Below are 19,469 nucleotides of genomic sequence, written 5' to 3'. Positions count from 1 at the left end.
GAAGGGTAGGATGGGGAGAAAAGACTGGTAATAATGCTAGAAAGAGCACACAGGAGGCTTAAATTGTATGGATAAATATTTTTCAGCTAATTTGTAGATAAAAGGTTGTCCGTTCTTTATACCTTTTTATATATCTAAAATGTTGTACTATATATTTTTAAAGAATATTGACATAGTCCTTGTGAGTATAATGCTAGGAGGGAGTGGATAGCAGAAATATAAAGAGAAGTTATTAGAATGAATCATGTAAAATAGTTTTTCGTGGGTCTAAAATGGTCTAATATAGGCAATTTCAAGTGACTTGAGCTCATTCAATCTAATGTAACAAGTGGTCTCTTGAAATATATTCAAAGTACTGTGGGGAATACAAGGGCAGGAACAACTGACTGCCACGGTAGAAAGAGGAAGATCATCTTTGGAAGGACTCCAGAAGAGAGAGAGAATGACATTTAATTGGATCTTAAAAGTTGAGAATGAATTCACTAGATGAAAGAAGGCTTTCCAGATAGAATACCCCTTTGAATAGATGGAATCTCCTGGTAGAATAGGTGGAGGTCAAAGAAATACAGTTGAGGAAGAGACTAAGAAAGGACAAAAATAACAGCAAATATCAGTAAAGCATTTAGTATGCAGTTTTATATACATAAAAACTCATATAGGACTTCAGGCCAAGATGGAGGTGTAGGCAGACATGCTGCATCTCCCTCCACAACTAAGAAGGAATATAACTACTGCAAAACCGGAAATAATCAGAAGTTCCAGAAAATAAATGGAAGTCCAACGTATGAAGTTAAAAAGAAGTGGTGCTTGTCCGGACAGGTAGGAGTGGTGAAGCTGGGGCGGAGAGGTCAAGCTGTTCTGGCAACGGCAGCAGTGGCGACTGCAGCAGGACAGCGGTAAGCACATATACCCGTATTTAAGGGGAGGCAAGAAGTGCCTGGGGATCACCTTCGTCTGCAGACCAGACCTGTCAGCTTGCGATTCCAACGCCTGGAAAGGCAGACCTTCATTGCCTTGGACTGTGAGGCCCAGAGGGGGTAGGGATGGAGGAGGAGGCTCCTGGTCTCTCAGCGGAGAGTGAACAGCAGGAATCCATCTTGGATCCCCACCCCCACAGAAAATGCCACAGTGTGGTGAGAAGGGTCGCCTGGTTGTGATGAGTGCACAGGGCTCCACCCCCTATAGCGTAGAGGTGTGACAGCCCCGTCCAGGAAGCAAAGGTAAACACAAAACTGTCAGGATGGCACAGATCATGATTGAGATCCCGGTGACACAGCTGACTAGACAGCAAATATCTAATCTAATGAAGCAGCAGATAGGAAATCTTTCTGAGGCACAGTTCAGAGCTTTGGTTATAAGAATGCTTACAGACATGACAGCAGATCTTAAACAAGACGGGGAAGGAATGAAGGCTAGTCCTGCTGAAATGAACAAAAACACATATGAAACTAATGGTGAGGGAAAGAAAACCAGGGATCAAATCAACAAATTGGAACATAGGGAAGGTACAAACAGTCAACCAGTGCAGAAAGAGGAAACAAAAAGTGAGGAAAATGAGAAAAGGCTCAGAAACCTATTGGACAGCTAGCTATAAGCAGGCCAACATCCGAATCATAGTGTTGCCAGAAGATGAAGAAGAAGAACTAGAAATTGAAAAATTATGTGACAAAATAATGAAGCAGAACTTCCCTAACTTGGGGAAGGAAATAGACTTACAGGTTCAGAAAGCACAGAGAGTTCCAAAAATACTGGACCCAGGTAGAATCACACCAAGTCACATTATAATCAAAATGTCAGAAATTAAGGATAAAGAGAGAATCTTAAAAGCAGCAAGAGAGAAGAAGAGAATTACATACAAAGGGGCCCCAATAAGACTCTCAGCTGATTTCTCAAGAGAAACTCTGTAGGCAGGAAGGGACTGGTAAGAAATATTCAAAGTAATAAAAAGCAAAAACCTACAATCACGATTACTCTATTCAGCGAAGCTGTCATTCAGAATAGGAGGGCAGAGAAAGTGCTTCCAGGACAAAGTAAAACTGAAGGAGTTCATCAGACCCAAACCACTGTTATAGGAAATGTTAAAGAGACTTGTGTAGGAGAAAGAAGATCAAAACTATGAATATTAAAATGAAAACTGTATCACAACAACCAACAACAGAAGCTAGGGAATCGAAACAAAGGCAAACCAAGTAGGTAACAAGAGTGGGAAAAGAATCATAGGTATGGGGAACATATTGGGGGGAGGTCAGTAGGGAGGGGGAAGGAAGGAAAGGGAGGGAGATGGTACAGGAATTAAGAAGCATAGTAGGAGGGAGTGGAGTAGATAGGAAGATGTTGAGAAGAACTATATGCACAACCAATGGGCATGGACAAAGAGGGGGGACAACTGGAGGCAGGGAGGTCACTGGGTGGAGGGGAACAAAGGGAAAAGAAATTGGGACAACTATAACAGCATAATCAATAAAGCATATATTTTTAAATGTATTTTATTGATTATATTGTTACAATAGTTCCAATTTTCTCCCCTTTACTCCCCTCCACCCAGCATCTCCCTCCCCCAGCAATCCCCCCCCAAGTCCATACCCCCTCGTTTGTAAAAAATAACTATCCCTTTCTCTCAGATATTAAAGCATATTTTTTAAAAAAGAAAAAATTTATATAATCCTCCCATAGTTAAGTAACCTATCCAAGGTGACAGGGGAAGTAAGTGGTAGAACTAGGATTTGAACTCTGGCATTCCAGAGCCAAAGTCTATGCTCTTGGCCAATAAGCTGTACTCTGAATTACAACATTATAAGCAAAAGGAGAAAGTGGTGTTTTGAATGTCAAAGGAACAACAGTTAAGTGAAAGAAAGAAACAATCAGCAGTGTGGAAGTTCCTAGGCAGATAAAGTAAGAATACTACAAAGAGACCATTGGGTAACAACAACAAATCATTGTGCTCTGAGGTACAGTAAGGGATACCAAGATAATAGATAAGTGGATATCTCAGAGTAGTAGTAATTCAATCTACCAGTTCTGTGGGCCAATGATTATAATTCCATTTAATTATGGAGAAGATGGAGTCAGGGAAACTTCAAAATAGAGCCTCTCTATTTTTAAGCATTTGATATGTCAACACATTGAAAGAACTTTAACCCTTTGCTGTCTGTATTATCATGTCTAAAATGTAGTTAGGATTAATATTGACAGTTTTGCTTATTCTGTATCTTCTGGTTTTAATAAAATTAGAACTTAGGTTGTTGTTAGAATATATGCAGAATTGGATGATATTCTAAAGATCAGTGGTTCAATGTCCAATATTTCATAGGTAAGAAGGTGAAAGAGTCCTTGTAAGCAGCATATGTGGAAAGAATTTTGGTTTAGTGGTTGAGTCCCAGTTCAGGTCTCTGTCTGCCACTGACTGGCTCTGATTTAGGCAAGAGGCAGTTGCAGGCAGTGATCACTAAGATTTACAACTCTCAGGTTCTATGACTGTTAGGTCATTTATTCAGTAAAGAAACTGATGCCTAACGAAGGAAAATTTGTGCAGAGTCATAAAACCTGAAATTTGATTCATTTGACTCTTGGATCAGGAAATCTGATAAAAGGATCATCAAACATTTGAGTGGCTGCTATATATCAGGCACATATTAAGTACTTGAAAAAACAAAGAGGCACATGGAATTGTAGAATTTATCCACTCTAAAAGTAACAGCCAGGGCTCTACCTAAGACACAGAGCAAGCACAGGAGGTTGTCAAGTTGAGGAGACAGAGAAGTATGGCCCAAAACGGGGAGCATATCAAAGGTCCAGAGGGAGAACTAAGCAACAAGGAGATAGCCTGCCTAACGGACTCAGAGTTCAAAACACTGGTAATAACGATGCTCAGACATGAGTGAGTATGGCAAACGCATAAGGGAAGAAGTGAAGGCTATACTAAGTGAAGTGGAGAAAAATCCTCATGAAACCAATGGTGAAGGGAAGGAAGCTGGGGTTCACATCAACGATTTGGAACATAGGAAGAAATAAACAGTCAACCAGTACAGAATAAAGAAATGAAAATTGAAAAAAAATAAGGAGACGCTTAGGAGCCTCTGGGACAACTTTAAACGTGCCAACATCTGAATCATAAGGGTGGCAGAAGGAGAAGAGGAAGAGCAAGAAATTGAAAACTTATTTGAAGAAATAATGAAGGAAAACTTCCTTAATTTGGCAAAGCAAATAGAAATACAAGTCCAGGAAGCACAGAGAGTCCCAAACAAGCTAGACCCAAAGAGGACCACACCCAAACACATCATAATTAAAATGCCAAAGGTTAAAAATAAAGAGAGAATCTTAAAAGCAGCAAGAGAAAAGAAGAGAGTTACCTACAAAGGAGTTCCCATAAGACTGCAGCTAATTTCTCAAAAGAAATTTGCAGGCAAGAAGGGGCTAGCAAGAAGTATTCAAAGTGGTGAAAAACAAGGACCTACAACCAAGATTACTCTACCAAGCAAAGCTCTCATTTAGAATGGAAGGGCAGATAAAGGGCTTCCCACACAAGGGTTTAGGGGCCTAAGAGCAAGGAGCCACAGGTCATATTAAAGTTCAAGTTAAAAATAACCACTTGGGACTTGGAGCCATGATCAATAATGAAGACAATTGGATTGCTCACCAGGGTGACTTTAACCAGCTTCTGGCTGAACTGAACGCTTGCCATGGACGGGAAACAGCAAACTCCTCAGACAACAAGGAAAAGAAATCTTTCAGCCTTCAAAAAAATCTAAAACCTCAAAAAAACATGTTCAGTATAAGAAATTTACAAAAGGGAAGGACTTGTCATCTCAGAGCAAAACAGATCTTGACTTCATGTTTGGGAAAAGACAGAGTAAGAAGACTGATTATAGTTCCACTACTGCAGATGGCAGTGAGACCTCTGCTACAACTACCAGTGTCTTCACCATCCAGGAGAACTTTGACAAGCAGATAGGAGAGCTAAAGAACAAGCTACAGGTCATGGCAGCAAGGCCTGACTTTTCGGAGACCCAAATGGAGAGGAAAAGGGGAAAGAAAAGGAAGAAAGAGGTGAAAGATAAAAATATGGAGAATTATACCCAACCCAAGACCGAGAAAAAGGGAGACCAAGTTGAAAAGCAGCTCAAAGACCCTCACTGGGATGAGAATTATGACACTTCTGCTGAGGATGGAGAGAATTGTGTGCAGCTACTGGATGGCCAGTACTTAGCACCAAAGCCCCCCCCACCCCCCCCAAAAAAAAGATAGAGAAAGGAAAAAGCTACAAAAGCAAGTTGAGACAGCAATCCAGTCTACACTAGATGAAATGCCAGTGAAAAATAAGAAGATAAAGAAGAAAGGTTCCAAATAAATTCTCTTGAGCCAGGGCCTTCCAGCTACTCAGATGTCAGGATGCTGCCAGGCAAACACCTTGGCCTGAAGTCAGAAGAAAGTTCACCCCTGAGAGTCTTTGCACGTCTTTTAACATCCCTGTGGATTGCTAAGTCTCACCCTCTTTCCCAAATCATATTCCCAGAATTTTTTAATGTTCCAAATCATGGCTCTCCTAACCAAATAAACTTTTGTAGACTCTGAAAAAATAAAAATAAAAGTAACAACCAGCATCTGTTTATACATATCCTAGTTTATTCCAGAATGTAGTTAAAGCATACCAACTCTGTGTAACATATCATAGCTAAGAAAGAGAATAAATAACCTTTTCTGAGTATCTCAGTGACACTGCAACATGCAAACATACATCGTTCTCACCCACCACATATAGGTGTTATTAGCTCCATTTTATACATAAAGAAACAGGGACTCAAAACTATCTGCAAAAATCATACAATTTATAAGTGATAGGACTCAGTTTCAAACTCATTAGCCTGACTTCAACTCTTAATGCCCTCCCCATTTCACTGTGTACACTCCCCTCAAGCACGTTACATAACTCTGAGACTTTATCAGTGAAGGAGGCAAGGTTTACTTGTAAGAATTCTTGCCCTGGCGAGGGGGCTCCTTGGTTGGAGCATCATTCTGTACACTTCAAAAAAATTTTAATAAGTTGGGAGTTCAACTCCCAGTCAGGGCACATACCTAGGTTGCTGGTTTGATCCCCAGTCAGGGCATGTACGAAAACCAACTGACTGATGTTTCTCTCTCTCCCTCTCTCCTTCTCTGCCTCTGCTGCCCCTCTCTCCCTGCTTCCTCTCTAAAATCAATAAACGTATCCTCTAGTGAGGGTTAAAAAATAAGAATAGACTTTAAAATATATCCTATCTCACAAAAAATGTAAGCAAACTAGAAAAATCCCAGAATAGAAGAATGAAACACTACTGAAACAGAGTCATGATTTTTTAAAATAATTTATTTATTTGTTTGTTTATTTATTTTTAGAGAGAGACGGGAAAGGAGAAAGACAGGGAGAGAAACATCACTGTGTGGTTGCCTCTCACTCGCACCCCCAATTGGGAACCTGACGTGCAACCTAGTCATGTGCCCTGACTGGGAATCGAACCAGCAACACTTGGCTCACAGGCCGACACTCAATCCACTGAGCCACAGCAGCCAGGACCAAGTCGTGATTATTTTTTAATTTGAGCAAATATATGAACAGTTTCCTTGTTAGAGCCCGTGCTTATATTTTAATAAATTGCTAGGTTTCTGTACCTCCTCAACCTTTGGTGTACAACCACTTCCTCCTTAACCAACAAACATTCGCCAGCTATCTATTAAGTATACAAAGGTGAGAATAAGATGTGGTTCCTTCCCTCAGTAAGCTTACGATCCAGGAAATAGTTGCATCAAAAATTCTTAGAACTAAGCCCTGGCTGCTGTGGCTCGGTGGATTGAGCGTTGGCCTGCGAGCCACATGTCGCTGGTTCGATTCCCAGTCAGGGCACATAACTAGGTTGCACGTCAGGTCCCCAGTTGGGGGCGCGAGTGAGAGGCAACCACACAACGATGTTTCTCTCCCTCTTTCTCCTTTCCCCTTTCTCTAAAAATAAAATAAATAAGCAAACAAACAAATAAATAAATTATTTTAAAAAATTCTTAGAACTTTACCTCAGTGGTCTACCTACCCTAAACCTGTAATGCTAGTCTAATGAGAAGAACAACAGACAGATCTCAGTTGAGGGGCATTCTGCAAAATACCTGACAAGTACTGTATTTCTCAGTATTGTCAAGGTCATCAAACAAGGAAAGTAGAGAAACTATCAGCCAAGAAGAACCTAAGGAGACATGACAACTAATGTAATGTGTTTTCCTAATTAGGATCTTGGAGCAGAAAAAGGATTTTAGGTAAAAACCAAGGACTTCTCAATAAAATGTGGACTTTAGTCAACAATATATCAATTAATTGTAATAAATGTACCATACTAATGTAAGATGTTAATAATAGGGGAATCTGTGTGCAGAGTATATGGGAACTCTGAACTATCTTTGCAGATTTTCTGTAAATCTAAAATTGTTCTAAAATACAGGCTTATTTTTAAAAGTTATAAAATTAAAATAATTTTATGTACTATTTCTTTGGGATTCAATTAAAGCACATTTCTTCACAAAATGTTCCCTATTTAGTTGACTCATAAGATAGTACCAACAAGCTGTCTGTTGATAGATTCATGTGCCAAAGTGTATGCTAGGTCAATGTCATGTAAACTTTTCTCACCTCAGTGTCTTATATATTATATGTGTAGATGACAAAAAATATGCCAAGTGCTAGACAACAGAGAGGACTCAGTAAAAATTCTTACCACATAATATTGCTTGTTAATGGATAACACAATGTCATTAACTGAAGAATTGTAGCTAAGTCCCCACATTAACTTGTGAACAAAAATAATTCAGTTCACAGAGGACTGTTATTTTATTTGAACTATTTCTGTGAAATTTTAAAAAGTGCTACTATGTATTATCACTATATATGAATGTGAGTTGGGTTTTTTTTACAAATGCTTTTGAGATTAGTATAATTGGCATGAGATCAATTTAGAAGTCTTGGATTTAGTTTTAAGAAAAACCTTTTTGAGAAATCTTAGAGTTTATAGTTCTTCTACTAAGTACATCTTTTTATTTTCAGTTATAGTTGTACCTACATTGAAAGATAACCACTCACAGAAATATGTATTCAAGGACATATTCTGTAAATAATTACTTAATGACCCTACAGAAAGCTTAGAAAATATTACTAAACAAATACTAGCAGAACTTGCAATTCTCTTGCTTCTGTTCTACCCTAGAACCTATTCTCCAAACCCCCCAACTCTTAACTTCAGATTTTCATCACACCACTAACTTAATGCAACTTTACTTAATAAACAAGAATTGGTTGGTTGGGCTAAATTCTGTTAACTCCCTTAATAATAGATTATTTTTATGCGACCTTGACCTTCACACTTAGGTGTCAAAGTTGTCTTCTTGAGAACTGATAGTTGAATTTGATGAAATCTTATATAATATTTTTATTAACTTCTTTATTCTCAACACTAACAATTTTCTTCTGATTTATTAAATCCCCTTATGATATTTAAATAAATTGTTAGGGTGAAAAGAGAAATGTCAACATGCTGGTGTTTCTGATTATTAGTTATCAACATTTAGATGCCAAATACAGTAAATAATTACATAATAAGTGCTGAATACCTGTTAGTAAAATTCAAATTTGAATTAATGGACTATTTTTGTTATACCTAATTTTTGTGTGTGTGCATGTTCCTTTACCTTATATTGAGAGGGAACTGTATTTTACACTGACCACGATTTGGAAATACCTTTGTTGTCTGATGGATAGGGGGTTAAGTCCCATTTCTACTAGCCCTAATCTACCAAAAAGGTCCTTAGATTATTCCATTGGTCAGATAGGTTCCACAATCCCTGATCTATTTGTAAGTTTTGCCTTTTCTACGTACAAGTTATAGAACACAAAATCCTGGAAGGCAAAACAACGTCTTAAACTTTTTAGTCCCCACTGTATGCCATGTTTTCTGCTACAGTGGTGGGTTCAGAATATATTTTAAATAAATACTGTTATAATGCTCTTTCTCTCTGTTACTAGGTAATAACAACTACCATTTCTTACAGTATGGGAGGAGACAACCAGACTTTTGTTAAATGTTAAACTTGAGCCTGTGCTAGTATTTCCTCAATTTGCTTGATTATCTAGAACACTTATTAAGAAATAACAACAAAAGCAATTCCTATTAAAATACCAATGGCATTATTTTCAGAATTAGAACAACTAATCCTAAAAGTTATGTGAAACCACAAAGACACCCAATAGCCAAAGAAATCTTGAGAAAGTGGGAGGTATCACAGTCTCTGATATCAAACTATACTATAAAGCTACAATTATCAGAACAGTATTGTACTGGCATAAAAACAGATATATAGATCAATAAAATAAGACAAAGAACCCAGAAATAAATCCTCACTTAAACGATCAATTAATCTATGACAAAAGAGGCAATAACACTCTCTTAAACTAGTGCTGTTGGGAAAACTGGAAAGATACATGCATACACAAAAAAATATGCAATTGGGCCACTTTCTTACACCATATACAAAAATAAACTTAAAATGGATTAAAGCCTTAATTCTAAGACCTGAAACCGTAAAACTCCTAGAAGAAAACAGGCAGTAAACTCTTTGACATGGCTCTTAGAAATATCTTTTGGACATGTCTCTTTGGGCAAGGGCAACAAAAGAAAAAATAAACAAATGGGACTATATCAAACTAAAGAGTTTTGCACAGCAAAGGAAACCAACAAAATGAAAAGACGCCTACTCCATGGGAGAAGATACTCACAAATGATACATCCAATAAGAGGTTAATATTTAAAATATATAAGGAACTCATGAGACTTACAAAAAACACAATCCAATTAAAAAGTTGACAAAGGTTAATAAAGGAAAAAATAAATGGACAGAGGACCTGAAAAGATATTTCTCCAAAGGGGACACACAGATGGCTAACAGACATTGAAAATATGCTCAGCATCGCTAGTCATCAGGGAAATACAAATTAAAACCACAATGATATGTCACCTCACACCTGTCAGAATAGCTATCTATAAATCAGCAAACAACCAATGTTGGCAAGAATGTGGAGAAAAGGGAAGCCTCTTACACTGTCGGAGGGATTGTAAATTAGTGTGGACCCTATGGAAAACAGTATGGAAATTCTTCTAAAAATTAAGTATAGAGCTGCCATACAAGCTACCAATTATACTTCTGGGTATGTATCCAAAGAAATTCAGAACACTTAATTCAAAAAGAACATGCACCCCTGTGTTCATTGCAGCACTAATAATAAAAGCCAAGATACGGAAGCAACCCAAGTGTCTGTCAGTAGATGAATGGATAAAGAAGATGTGATATATCTACAATGGAATATTATTCAGCAGTAAAAAAGAACTAATTCTTGCTGTGTGAGACAACATGGATGGACCTAGAGGGTATTATGCTAAGTGAAATGAAAGACAAAAACCATGTGATTTCACTTATATGTGGAATCTAAAAAAACAAAACAAAACAAAACAAATGAATAAACAAAGCAAAACAGAAATAGACTCATAGATAAGAGTTGATGGTTGCCAAAGGGGAGAGGAGGTAGGGAGATGGGAATAAAAAAGTTTTTAAAAAAGATACCTTGACCTGGAGATTCTGTTTCAGAAATTTGGGGTAGTGCACCTGTTGATCTTTTTGAAAAAAAGCAGTGCTCTAGTTTTTAAATATTGATAATGTACCAACACTTTTTGGTTGCAAAGGGCAGAAACCCAACATAAATAGATTTTGGCAAAAAAAAAAAAAAAAAAAAAAAGGAATTTATTGGCTCATTCAATCTGAAATAGGGCCTGGAGGAAAGGAAGTATTAATCTACTCCTTGCTTCTAGATTGTATTCCAACTTTATCAGACAAGAAATGCATGTCAGAGGTGCTTGGGAGGACCCTATATGAATCAGGATTCCTATGTCTTGTCTCTTATCCACAGTTGTAGCTCCTGCCTTTCTGCCTTTACTTGTACCGTTTTTAGCTCTGGGTAGTTTTCCAACTCAGCCAAGCTCCTGCATAGACTCTAGGCAGAACAAACCTTTCCTAGAAAAGCCATATTTTCTTCTTAATGCTTTCAGATGACCACTTTAACTTGGGACTGATATTTTCCAATATGCACTGGTATGACCATACGGGGTTTTAAATATTTTTAGTATCTCCCCTATTTCATATTAAGCAGTTTCCTTTTTTATAGGAACTGATTGAAGGCCATCTGTATAGCCAATGCACATTATTTCCTGTGTTTTCCCTACCAAGTCTCTTTTTGCAGTGTACTTCAGTAGTAGTGAGCCCTGGTACAAAACAGACCACAGGTTGATCAGCCGTCTCCTACAGCATAAGGATGGCCAGCCTCTCAGCATGAGCTACAAGTCTGCAGTGTTCTTTTCCCATCCTTGATCCAGTCAACTCTTCTGATTCAGGGACCTGTCTATACCACCCCTCTTCACCAATTTCTCTATCATAAGGGTTCTTTTGGTTGTAAGCAATAGAAACCAACTCTGGTAAACTCTGTCTATAGCAAAGATTTCCAAAACTTGCTGAATATATGGAGAGATTTTAAAATTAAAAACCCAATATACAAAAGAAGTTATCATCTCCAACAGAATGGAGCACAGGGATTAGTATTTTTTAAAAACTAGGTGATTTGGATGCATGTCCATTGTTGCCTGTTTCAATGAACGACTTCCTAATTCATCTTTTTGCCCAGACCTAAAAACTGGCACATGTTTCTGAAATGACTTTCAGTTCATGGCTAATACTCATTAGGACTGTTGCCTAAATAGCTAATGAATCTTTCCACCCCTATTCATTACCCCTTCCTTTTTCTAGCCTAGGCCACCATAGTTCTTTTGGCCATTGTATTAACCTCCTAAGTGGCTTCCACGCTTCTACTCCTTCACTTCTCTCCTCACGCCCCCAAAATGGATCACTACATATCATCTTTTTGCCTAAAATCCTTAAGTGGCTTCCCATTGCACTGAAAATACAAACGATATTTTCCCTTATGGTCTACATGACATGGAGCCTACTTTCTTAACCAATCTTACGTGGTGCCACCATCCCCTAGCTAAATTCCAGTCACACTGGCTCCATTTTTTAAATATATAAAGCTCTTGCCTTGGCCTGTGTCACTTGGTTGGAGCATTGTCCCATAACCAAAATGTTGCGATTCAATTCCCAGGGTGTGGGCGCAGGCGACCCCTGGCCTGGACACATACAATCCTTGGTTAGGGCATGTATGGGAAGCAACCAATTGATGCTTCTCTCTCTCACATAATGTCTCTCTCTCTCCTTTCCTCTCTCTAAAAGCAAAAAGAAATGTCCCTGGGTGAGGATAAAAATATATACATATCAAGTTCTTTTCTGTCTTTGAGACTTAGCACATGCTGTTGTTCCCTCTGCATGGGAAGGTCTTACCCTGACTCTTGGGTAGTTCTTTCTCAGCTTAGAAATCATCTCCCCATAAAAGCTTCCCTGATGCCTTTTCATAATCACTGTTTATTTCTGTTTTATCACTTAATTACAAAATGTAATTATTTGTTTCTTTACAAGTTTCATGGCAGGGATCTTGCCAATCTTAATCTCATTTAACATCTATCATGGTACTTATCATGGTATTCATTAAATATTTGTTGAATGAATTAATGAATCTTCATCACTACCAAGCTTCTATCCTCTCTCCTGAATTACTATAGTTGCATCTTAACTACTCAGCCTATGACTGTTCTGGCTCTCCTTTAATCCATTTTCCATGTTGATTTTAGGGTTAATTGTTTTTTTTTAATTTGAAGGCTGATAATTATACTAACTTAAGTTCTGCAAAAGTTTCTTGTTGGTCTCAATGTAATTTTTAAAATTATGGTAAAATATACATAACCAAATTTACCATTTTAAGTGTACAGTTCAGTGGCACTATGTTCACATCATTGTGCAGCCATCATCACCAGCCGTCTCCAGAGCTTTTTTCATCTTGCAAAACCTGACACTCTGTACTCATTAAACAATAACCCCCCATTTCTGCCTCCTCCAGCCCCTGTCTGTCTTTGTGACAGGCTATATAGTTTGACTATAAGTACCTGATATGAGTGAAAATCATACAGTATTTGTCTTTTTTGACTGGCTTCTTTCACTTAGCATAATATCTTGAGATTCATCCCTGTTGTTACTTATAGAACTTTTAATGATAATGGCCCCATTATAACTGAAGAGTTCCTATGACCCCCCCTTAGGTTCAGTAATTTACTAGAACAACTCACAGAACTCAGAAAAGTACCACACTTATGATTACAGGTTTATTATAAAGGATACAAATCAGGAACAGCCAAATGAAGAGACATACAGTGTGAAGTCTGGGAGAACCCTGAACCCAAAGTCTCCATGGAATCAGGGTACATTACCCCCTGGGACATTCACAGGTACCAGGAGTACACAATTTGGGGAACACAGTTCAGTCTACTCTCTGCCCCCTACCCCAGTTCATGTCCTTCCTATGTGCAAAAGACATTCACTTTATCCCAATATTCTCAAAAGTCTTAATCCATTCCAGCATCAACTCTAGGTCCAGAATATCTTCTAAATATAATCAACTTAAAAGTCGCATCTTCCAAATCATCTAAATCAGGTATGGGTGGGACTCTGGTGTGGTCTATACTGGGAAAAATATTATTCTCCATCTGTGGACCTGTGAAACCTAGAAAACAACTTACCTACTTTCAAGGCACAGTGGTAGGACAGGCATAGGAAAGATATTTCCATTAGGAAAGAGAGAATGGAAGGAATAAAAGGGTTACTTGTCTAAAGCAAATTCACCACCCAGTGGGTCAAGTTCCATCTGATCTCAAGGTTTGAAATAATCCTCTGTGGCTGGATGGTCTGTCCTCTGGCCTGCTGGGGCAGCCCCACCCTTTTAGCCTAAGAGAGCCCCATTGGGCCAGTCATCTACATCTGTAGCCCTGGCTTTAGTGTTACTTTTCCCTCATTTCGTTTCTTCTCTCTTCCTTTCAATCCAGGCTGGAAGCACTTCTGCTGGTATGAAATTCTCAAAAACCTTTTAGTTTCAAGATTATAAAGGGTCTTAATATCTGAGAGGGAGGGATTGTTATTTTTCATTGTTAAAATAATTAATCAATTATTTATTTAAAAAGAAGAAGAAGAATATATGAAAGGGTGAAGCAGGAGAGCTTATATGTACGAACCATGGGCATGGACTTGGGGGGGGGGACTACTGGGGGAGGGGGGTGCTGGATGGCGGGGAGTAAAGGGGGAAAAATTGGAACTATTGTAACAATATAATCAATAAAATATACTTAAAAAAAACAAACAAAAACCTTTTAGTTTCCCATGTAATTTATGGGGTTAAACAATCTGATAAGATGTTCCTCCACAGATCTTTCCTGGGTAACCATGTATATATATAACTGTATCTCTATTTCTAATTCTGCAATGGTTGATTGTATTCATGAGTCAGGAAAATGATTGTCCAGCCACACCCTTAGCTCTGTTTCCAGAGCATGCTGTTTGGATATCCAGAGATTTTTCCAAATCATCAAGTGCTGGCTCCTTTTTGCTTAACAGTTTATTCTTCAATTCATCTCATATTTCAGTATAAGCACCAAGGAAAAAATAGGCCACAATTTCAGCACTAGGCCACAGTTTCAACACTTTGCTTAGAAGTTTCCTCAACTAAATAAGTTCATCACAAGTTCACCCAATGGCTGAACACAATTCAGACAAATTTTCTGCCAACATAACAAGAAGTTTTTTTTCCTCATGTTGAATAAATGTTCATCATTTCCTTCTAAGGCCTCACTAGGAGCACCTTTAATGTTCATAGTTCTACCTACCATCTTTTCAAGGTAGTCAATCCTCTACTTATTATCCAATTCCAAAGTTACTTCCTCATTTTTAAGTTTTTGTTAGAGCAGAATTCTACTCTCATGAGTACCAAAAACTTTATTAGTTTCCTGGGGCTCCCAGAAGCTGGAAGAAGCAAGGAAGGAGCTTCTCCTGCAGACTGCGGGGAGAGCATGGTTCTGCAATGCCTTTATTTCAGGCTTCCAGCCTCTAGAACTGTGCAAGGATGAATTTCTGTTCATTACATCCGATATATGGTACCTTGTTATGGCAGCCCTAAGAAGCCAAAACAGGAGTTACCTGGAGGTACTGTAGTCATTAGTGGAAGACAGTGGGTATATGTGGTATCTTTCAGTATCCACAGGATTTTCTGCCATTTCTCTTTTAAACCAGATTTGTGGCTAGCTGCATTATAAAGCTTACTTTTGTTGTGTTCACAGCTTATAATTTGGCTTTACCTCAGGAGAGTAGCCTTAAATCATTGGTAGGGATGCTTTGGTTCCAAGGAGCCTTTATTTTATTTTATTTATGTATTGAAAATTTTTATTGCATTTTTTCCATTACCATTTAACCCCCTTTTACTCCCCTTCCCTGCAGTCACCACACTGTCGCCCATGTCCATGAACCCTTTTTCCTTTTTGCTTGATCGTTCCACCTCCTAACCTCCTTCCGCTCTCTATCTATGAGTCTGTCTCAATTTTGCTTGTTAGTTCAGTTTGTTCATTAGATTTCACATATAAGTGAAATCACATGGTACTTGTCTTTCTCTGCTGGCTTATTTGACTTAGCATAATGTTCTCCAGGTCTATCCATGTTGTCACAAAGGGTAAAATTTTCTTCTTTTTTACGGCTGAGTAGTAGTCTATTGTGTAAATGTTCCATAGTTGTTTTGTCCACTCATCTACTGATGGACACTTGGGCTGCTTCTATATCTTGGCAATTGTAAATAATGCTACAATGAACATAGGGGTACTTATGTTCTTTTGAATTAGTGTTTTGGGTTCCTTTGGATATATTCCCTGAAGTGGGAATGCTGGGTCAAAAGGCAGATCCATTTTTAATTTTTTGTGGTATCTCCATACTGTTTTCTACAGTGGTTGCACCAGTCTGCATTCCCACCAACAGTGCACTAGAGTTCTCTTTTCTCCACATTCTGGCCAGCACTTATTGTTTGTTGATATATTGGTGATAGTCATACTGATGGGTGTGAGATAGTATCTCATTTTGGCTTTAATTTGCATTTCTCTGATGATTAATGACATCGAACATCTTTTCATATGTCTATTGGCTGTCTGTATGTCCTCTTGGAGAAGTGTCTATTCAGGTCCTTTGCCTATGTTTTAATTGGATTGTTTGCTTTTTGGTGTTGAGTTTTGTAAGTTCTTAATAAATTGTAGCAATTAACTCCTTATCAGATGTATTAGCCAATATGTTCTCCCATTCTGTGGGTTCTCTTTTTACTTTGTTGATGATTTTCTTTGCTGTGCAAAACCTTTTCAGTTTGATATAATCCCATTTGTTTATTTTTTTTTCTTTTGTTTCCCTTGCCCGGAGAGATATATCTGATAAAATATTGCTACGAGCAATGTATGAGATTTTACTGCCTATGTTTTCTTCTAGGACCCAGGAGCCTTTAAACTTATGGAGGGTTAGGGCTTTAGTTTTATAGACCTTCCTTCTGCTAGATAGCCTAGTACTGGGTCTTGGTTTCCTTCTCATACATATGTTGTAACAACTAACTCCATCTGGGTGAAGCTAGAAAGCTTGAGTGGCATTTCAATTAGCCCTTGTATAGGCAATTCACCCATAAATGATGAATTACATAATGAGTCCTTTATCATTACTTGTAATAGACATCTGCGATGTTCAGTTTTGAGTTACTTTTTTGACAACACATTCTTTGCCTATATTAATGAGGTCTTATACTTTTTTGTATTCCCCTTAGTGCCACAGAGTTTGCAGGTCTCTTAGAAGATATTCGAAATGCTGTTTTATCTATGGCACTGCTAGTGAGAGACTAGCTCTAGTGATAAATAAGAGATGTTAGTTGCCGGGGCTGTCATTTCAATTTATCTTGCTTGCACTAGGCTCATTAATAAATTGCCACAATGATAATAGGAAAGTAATGAACCTTCTGGAGGCCCAGCTGGGGCACAGAATGCTAGCAGGGACCTTCAGGGCAACTTCTATTGTTATACACAGTTCAGTTAAAGGATTTCAGGCTTTCCCCACCCTCTTTGAAACATTTATATTTTGCAAAACCGAAATCCTTTTTTCACACTTTTGTACTTTCTAATTGAGTGTATTTGAATTTAACGCAACAAACATGTACCTGATGCCTACTATTGTCAGGCAGTGCATTAGACCCTGTGGATGTAAACTGAGTAAGACATCCCTTAGGGCTACACTGTCAGATAGGGCATAGAGGCATATAAACAAATAATTGTAATACACTATTTAAATGTTATTTAAAAAACCAGATATCAAAATAGCACAGAAGAAGAAATGATTATGTAAAAGTGCTAAGAAGGCTGAGGAAGAGGAGATACATTGATTTCTGAGTTAAATTTTGAAGGATGAGTTGTAAGTTGACAAATTGAATGTATAATGGGAAAAGGGACTCCATTATAGATGAGTTGAGGGACTGTATAGATCATTTTGAATAACTTACTTAGGGGAGGAAGGTAAAGAGAAGGAGAAAATAGGTAGATGATGTTGGAGAAGTAAGTAGTGGGACCAAATTTTAAAGGATTTAGGTTTTGATGGGCTACACATGCAATGCCAAAGACTTTAGTGAATTTCATTCTATAATAGGCCACATGAATCCATTGAAGGATTTTAAACAGAAATATGATATGATTGACTTTTTATTTTAGAAGGGCTACTCTGGTTGCCATGCACATGGTGGAATGGAAGTAGAGACAGATCAATCAGAAGGTTATTGGTTAGTTTTGTGGAAGCAAGTAACAACATAGTATATACCGCAAAGAGCATGAACTGGATTGTTTAAAATCCCAGTTCAACCACCTACCAACTCTCTAACTCTGACATTTCCTCATTAGTGAAATGGAAATAATAGTTATCTCTTACTGGATGTTATGGAAAATCATATAAAGTAACATATATACATGGAATTGCTCCCATGAACTGAGTATAAATCTTAGATGTTATATTTTTAACTTGCTTTTGTTGAGTTTTAGGGAACTTAAAACCAAGCATAGGATTTTTAAGAATCATTTTTATTTTCCTTCTACTACTCTGTCCTAGTAAAAAAAGAAAGAAATCAGAAAGTTTGCAAACATTTTATATTCACATTAAGATCCATATTTTAAGGTTTCCAAACATTTAAAAAATAATGTAACTAAAGCTTTTTCTTTTTTTAAAGATTTTATTTATTTGTCATTAGAGAGAAGGGAAGGGAGGGAGAACGAGAGGGAGAGAAACATCGATGTGAGAGAGAAACATCAATCAGTTGCCTCTCACATGTGCCCTGACCCTGGGGACTGAACCCGCAACACTGGCATGTGCCTTGACAGGGAATCAAACTGGCTACCTTTTGCTTTGTGGGACAACACCCAACCAACTGAGCCACACCTAGTTAGGGCTAACTAAAGCTTTTTCCTCTGACCACCCTGCCAGACTCTCAGTTGAAGAATCAGGCTTAGTATCTTTGAGTCAGTGGTGCAATAGGAAAAGACCAGAGCTTTAGCTCAACAAATGAGCTTTATAGCTGAGAAATAGCATTAGAGTTTACTCTGCCTTTGTTTCTTCAAGTGTTTAATAAGGATAATGTGAGTAGGTGTCCTGCCCACCTTGTATATATATTGTGAGGATCACATTCTTTCTGTAAGTAAACAGTCATCAAACTACTATCCATGGTACTGTTACAAAGAGTGTAGAAATAAATCTTATCCGGATCCTGATTTCAAGGGAATTGCAGTGCTAAAACAACTGTAAAATATGTATACAAGTAGCTGTAACACAAATAAAGTAATACGTAAGTCAGTTAACTTTGAAAATTATAAAGGAGTGAAACTAGAAGTCATTTATACTTTGTATAGTTTTGTAAAAATATGTTTCATAAAGTATATTTCATTTGTTCTTATTTTTAAATTGCAAGTAAAGCTGAAATAGTCACTTTCTTAGATACTTGTGGAAAATAAATACTGAAGATAATTTAGATTTTAGGAAGATTTTTTTAACCTATAGCACGTTTTGATCCCAGGCTTAATATTCACTGATCAAGGTACTCTCTGAGCCTTAGGGGTGGGGTGGAGTATGTGTGTAATGGAGATAATATCACTTGCCTTTCAGATTTGTTGTGATGAAATGGCCATATGTGTAAAAGTGCTATAAAACAATGTTTATTCATTCCTTTTAGTCTCTTTATTCTAGCCTACCCACCTTTTCAGTGTTGCCCAATGTTGAGCATTGAGGCAGCAGCTTCTCTGAGATATTTTAAAGTAGTTTATTTTTTTACTTGTGAAAAACTTCAAACATACAACAAAATCAAAAGGATTTTGCCATTAAAAACTTTTTGTTCACCACTTGAATTTTTCCATTACTTGTAAATATTTATATGTCCC

At 37.7% G+C, this 19,469-nt stretch overlaps 1 protein-coding gene and 1 pseudogene across 4 annotated transcripts in view; both read left to right on the top strand.

Annotated features, from left to right (window-relative positions):
• Positions 1-19,469, top strand: part of SCMH1 (Scm polycomb group protein homolog 1) — a 173,022-nt gene that overhangs the window by 9,720 nt on the left and 143,833 nt on the right. The gene's annotated exons all lie outside the window — the stretch shown is intronic.
• Positions 4,493-5,347, top strand: LOC150014705 (PIN2/TERF1-interacting telomerase inhibitor 1 pseudogene; annotated as a pseudogene).

This window comes from Furipterus horrens, unplaced genomic scaffold (genome assembly GCF_987537825.1).
Source record: "Furipterus horrens unplaced genomic scaffold, mFurHor1.1.pri manual_scaffold_3, whole genome shotgun sequence".
NCBI lineage: Eukaryota > Metazoa > Chordata > Mammalia > Chiroptera > Furipteridae > Furipterus > Furipterus horrens.
The sequence above is the reverse complement of the archived record's forward strand: the minus strand, read 5'-3'. Positions and strand labels throughout refer to the sequence as shown.